Source organism: Cyclopterus lumpus, chromosome 17 (genome assembly GCF_009769545.1).
Source record: "Cyclopterus lumpus isolate fCycLum1 chromosome 17, fCycLum1.pri, whole genome shotgun sequence".
Taxonomy (NCBI): Eukaryota; Metazoa; Chordata; class Actinopteri; order Perciformes; family Cyclopteridae; genus Cyclopterus; species Cyclopterus lumpus.
In genome coordinates this window covers 17,581,487-17,587,486 of record NC_046982.1, presented here as the reverse complement: position 1 = coordinate 17,587,486, position 6,000 = coordinate 17,581,487, and positions in this window count along the sequence as shown.

The window sequence follows — 6,000 nt, the reverse complement described above, 5'->3', positions numbered from 1 at the left end:
GGCTCTGCAGACGATATTTATCAGATTGCTCAACGAGGTCTCGCGGCTTTCGGGTTTTCTTTAAGGGCACCTTGACTCTTCCCACCTCTCCTTCCGTAATGGGAGATAACGGCGGTCTAATCTCTAATGGAAAAAAAATAACCGGAAGAAACAGAGCTAATCTGTGACAGAGGAATAACGGCAAAGCGGAGGACAACATTTTTAAACATGGCTGCCAGCAGACCAAGTGTACTTTTTAAGGGATTATCCTCACACTCGTCGCCTTCGAACTCCAAAACATTTCCTCTATCTGGTTCCTCCTGATACGCATCGGCATGGCGCGGCCGAGCCACCTCACAGCCCGGCTGTCCAATAACGAATAGATTCTCACCTCTGCACACTCTTATCGGGCCGGTTGGAGAGGTGGGAGGAAGAGGAGGAGGACGAGGAAGGCAGAATCCAGACGACCTCGGCTATTAATTACAATCCGCCTTTAAATCCCACTCATGAGCAGGTAAACGAGTCATTGGGAGTTCGTGCCCCGTTGATGAAAAACTACTTTTTCTCATAGACTTCTATAGTGGTTATCAAATGGGGGTACGTGCACCCCTGGGGGTACGCAAAGGCACTCCAGGGGGCCCGTGAGATTTACAAAAATACTTTAAAAATTGTTAGTTCATCAATATTCAATAAAATATAAGTGTAAATGTATGTTATATATTCTATATTAAATCACACACTGATGACACAGCGCTGTGTATTACATCTTTTTTCCCACCAAAAATGCTTTGCGCTGATTTGATTTATTTATTTAAAAAAACTTTTTATGTATTTCTTTTTTACCATTTACCAAAAAGAAATTATATTTTCCAATGCGCTTGTCAATCAGCGCAAAATAGCAAACTCTAAAATACAGCAGGGTTATTTCTAAGTTTCTAAGCTGACAAACAGTAAACTCTATTAGATCATTCAATACTTGCTGTAATATAGAGGAGGATCATTTTCAACTGCAACTTTCCTGCAACAGGGACACAACATTGATCAATAAGATGCACTGAATACACAGAGGTCTGCGGGGCCTCTCTGTACATGTGGGCTATAATTAATAAAAAACATGTCAAAAATCAATTACGCTTTTTCATTTTGTGCCATTTAGATCCCCGAAGACGTCACAATATAAAAAATATGATCCAAGAGTCCATTTCAGGAACGAAATGTAAGCCGCCGCATCCCCATAATGCAATAATATTACAGCACGAGTGGCTGAATGCCGAAGCTTAACACTCTTCACGAACTTTCATTTGTTCAGCTAGACTCGTTTTCCTCCTTCTAACGCGCTTATGAAAAAGCAGATTTTAATCTTTAAATTTGATTCAGCACGTTAATATCGGTTAATAGCGGTTAATGCAGAGAGGGTTTAAAAACTCAGAGTGGACCGAGTTCTCTTCCTTCACCAAAAGTGAATACAGCGACAGAGGAATCTTATTTTGTGGTGTGTCCTGATTTCAGTTCATTAGCCTATCAGAAATATTCAGATTAATAATCGTGAAACCCCCCCCCCACCCCCGATTTCAATCATATCGCATGAAGGAGATCTGCCTTAACTTTCTTTTGTCAATAAAAGCATCAGTACAGCAAGTATTTTCTCAAAGTAACACTTCTTTTGATTTTTTGCAGTATAGCTAGATTACCAAACCTGTTATTTCTAAACTTGATCTTGTTTATTTTGTGGCCATTATATTTGTGTTATCTGCCGATGTCATGTAAACACAACATCAGACATAACGGCACAGTTATTCACGACATTTCTTATAGCAAAACCCTCCCTGCATGCTTGATCGACAACAAAACCCTCACCGCTCCAGCCGGAATGCAGCTGCAGCTCTTAAAGCTGCCGTTTACGTAAAGGACAGGTGAATAATTGAGTGATTTAAATCGTTAAAAATAGTCGACATGCCGAGAGGAGGGAGAAAGAGAGGATGATGGCGGAATCGGGTCTCAGCGGGGTCTATGCTTTCTGTGCCATACCGGCGAGGCTGATGCCTTTGTTGTTCTCCGTTAATGTGATTTGTAGATGGAACAAAAGACAGACAAAGGCGTAAAAGGCTCATATAGAGGAACATTAGTCAGCTGCATCGTGGTGATGCTGGAGTAAATCTGAATCTTCCAGCAACATCGGGGGATGGATTAGCTCCGCACGTGGCTCGATCCATCGGCCGTCGTGATGCCGCCGTAAAACAAAAATGCTTTCTCTTGCATAGACCACGGCGACGCTGTGATAAACAGCACGAACAGATGTGACGAATGGAAACACGAAGGTTACTTCCTCCTCGTGATCCTGTTCCACGTTTCATCTGCCGGGTTGCACATCACTCGGTGGCTCTTGTGTCCGTTCATTCGACATCGTTTGATGCATTAAATTCGACATTGTTTGATTTATTCCCTTAGTAAACATTGTAAACATGAGTTTATGGTCTCAATCTCTAGTTTCAAGTCTTCGTCAATACAGCGTGATGTTCATTTAGTAAATTATGCTTGATTTAGAGTCAAATAGATGGGGCGGGGCTACCTTGTGATCGACAGGTCTCTATCAAAGTCTCTTCTCAAATATGGTCACTGCCGTTCACTGGTTGTAAAAAAAGAAGATGGCAGCGGCCAAAATCGAAGATGCCGAGGCCCGAAATGCCAAACTCGAGTCTTCAAAATCCCAGTCCACCAACCAATGGGTGACGTCATGACGACCGCTTCTTATTTACAGTCTGTGCCACGTACCGATGATTAAACCAGGACACACACACACACACACACACACACACACACAAACACACGGGCAAAAGGAAATACGAAGTGTCCCTGTTTGACCACACTTTGATGTAGTTTAAAGAGATGCACATACGGTACAATAGCATCATTTCCTATCAGCTTTCTTCCTCCACGGTGAGGCATAAACAAAGCAGTGAGCTGCACATAATCCCATGAGCTGCATTAATTCCACCGCGGATGAAATGTGTTGCTTCAGCACATCACTGACTTTTCAAACGTTAAGTTTCCTTGAAGTGTTCATCATCGCAATCAACCACATTACCTGCGTGCTGCACGGCCAACAGACGACACCGAATCTGTTTATCGCGTTAAAAAATTCAAGTTTGCGGAAGATTAGTCGACGCTGCCGTACGTTTTTGGCATCGCCGATGATGCTGGCTGAGGATCTTCACATCTGGTCTTTGAACACAACAACTGAAGGGGAGATTTAAATGAATCAAACCGGGATCACTGATCCGAGGCGGTTGAATCATGTCGGGCGTCTTGAGCGTTTAAACAGGCCTAGGGAGGCTAAGTGGCTCCTGGCAGAGAATCCCTTCGATGCCCTCTGCTCCCGGAAGCTTCACAGCTTTACATATTTACCTCCTCTGTGGCCTGCAGTGCGGTAACGGACAGAAACGTCAGTGCGGCTGATGGATGCGTTTCCTCCCACACCGACGCGGTTTGAAGGAGCAAATATAAGATGTAAATGTATGTAAATTGTCCTGGTTTGTTGAGAGGGGGAAGTCTTGGCCGCGCGTCGTCTTTATTTAAGAAGAAGAAACAAAAGAGCTCAGCGGTTTTGAATGGTAATTTCCTTCCATTTTTTGTTGTGTTGACACACGTCAGCTTTCCGTCTTTGTGAAAACGTAAATGTAGGAACAAATTGGTTGACGAGCACATTTGGATTGTTAACATTTATTCTTCTGGTGAATCATCTGTAAAGCAGAAATTAAATCTCCAGCTACAAAACATGATCTTTTGGGGGAAGAACAAACTAAACAAAGAATGCCATCACTTTTCATTTTCATCAAACAGGAATTTTGTTGATAACAAAATCTGGATATTTATATGGCATGTCACAACACCACTTATTCACCAACACTACAGTTACACTGAACAAACCGATGCGTTGTCGGAGAGGAAGTAAACTGTCAAAAAAATAAACACTCCTTTTTTTTTTTTTACCTTGTTGTTAACAAACCTCATGAAAAGAGCAAATTTAACAATGTGTTATCAAAAACCATTGGTCACTACTTAACATGTAAATATTAGATATAAAAGAAGGTCACATTAAGTTACATTTGATCAGTTTTTAGCAAAACATTCCTCAAACAGGAGTAAACATGTTGGGGACTATTTTCAGCAGCGGATTAGTGCACATTTGTTACTCTGGGAGGTGTTAGTGGGATTGACTCAAAATAAACTCCACGATGTTCGTGCAAATGAAAATCACACAGTGCGGCGGTGTGGCAGTAATGGAGCTCTATAAAGCTGCATATATCAACCACACAGAATATACTTGTTATTCGGGACAATTTATTATACGTTTTATTATAAACTTTTTTTCTTTTTAAATTTATTGATAGAAAAGGAAATAGCTTAGAGTTGAAGGTAGAAATACGGTAACAATTTCCCCCTCAGAAACTCTGTTATTGATGATGTCTGGGGAATAAAATGCCCGGCACATAGAAAAAGAAATAGAAAGACGCTTAGACGACTGTTATGACTGGCTAGCTAATGGCTAATGGCTAATGTCTCGGTGGTAGCTAATGCTAGGTGGTAGCCATTAGCTCACCAGTCAAAAATAATCTACAAAATAGCCACGTGAGGACTTTGTACGTCACCAAGCCTGAAGAACCAAATATTTCATGAAGATATGCAGATTCATTAAATTGTGTTGCATTATCTTCTAAATGTGAGATTAACCCCAAAAAATGTGTTTTCCGATAGCACGAGTGAATGAAAAACCTTCGCGGTATACTTTTTTTTTCTTGCCTGAAAACGGTTTGACAGCACAACAAAAAGTTGTTGTTCGCAGTGACACGGCACTGAGCCCGAAGGTCAAACACTCTTCCTCGCTTGTTTGCACACATCACCGTGACTCGTCGCTAATGTTGCACCTTGTTCTCAGCGGATGTCTTCGGAAAAAAAAAGAAGAAATTCAATGTTACTCTCTGGATCTTGATAAACAAGTTATTTTTGCAGCGTCCTCCAGCTGCGCTCAGTCCTCAGGTTCTTCTGGCTGCCAAGGTCACCTGTTGGGTTCCCGCACCGCGGTCATCAGCATGGAACGGACTATCGAGGATGTGGCAAAGACAACAACGTGCGGCTTCAGCGGTTTTGTGATTCAGGGGTGGGAAAAAAAGAAAACACAACGGAAAGAGATGAATAATGCACTTTGAAGTATTTCGCAACTTTTTGTCATTAAAATCCCATCTGCGCTTTGGGGTCTTGCAGAGATTCGCTGGTGTGTGTTTGAGAAACAGATGCTGTCGGCGCTCTTTCTGCTCTCGCCCTCCCTCTCGATCTGCAGCAGCTCTTTACACATGAGTTGAATTAACACATGGGGACGTGGGGGAGGGATTTCAAGTGTTGGTATTAGCCTCACTCTGATCATCTCTTTGCTTTCCATCGAGTCACAATCCACCTGTCAGACCGAAGCGGATTAGCATTTCAAAAAGGACATTAACTGTCTCTGCGTGCAGTGCAGGAGGTGACAGACAGCCGCCGGTGCTGTAGATGTCTGCGCCGATGTCAGCGTTAAAAGCTTTACTCTTCAGAGACGTTTAGAGGGCTGGGAGAGGAGTAGCTGCCCCCAAACAATAAGAAATGTGCTCGTGGTGGTGATTGGGGGTCAGTCTATGTCGACTTCGAAAAAGACGCAACTTGTTAACGCCAACATTCTGTGGGAGCACGCCGGAGAAAAAGAAAACCAGTTTAATTCATGTGCCGACTGTCAACAATTACCTGGTGGATGTTGGCGGGCTGCAAAGGCAAATCCCTCCTTAAATGGAGCTCTGAAGGCTCTGCAGCCTCTAACGAGGACACACTGCTCCTCCCCAGAAGCACTGCGCGCTACGAAAAGACAGCAAACGAAGCACCAAACACCTGAATCTGATAGAAGTCTACTCGTCTGCGAACCCACAGCGTGTCATTAGTAGACCTTCAGAGGAACCGACGTGAGCGAGATAGAGGTGGGGAGATTTTGTTACTGAA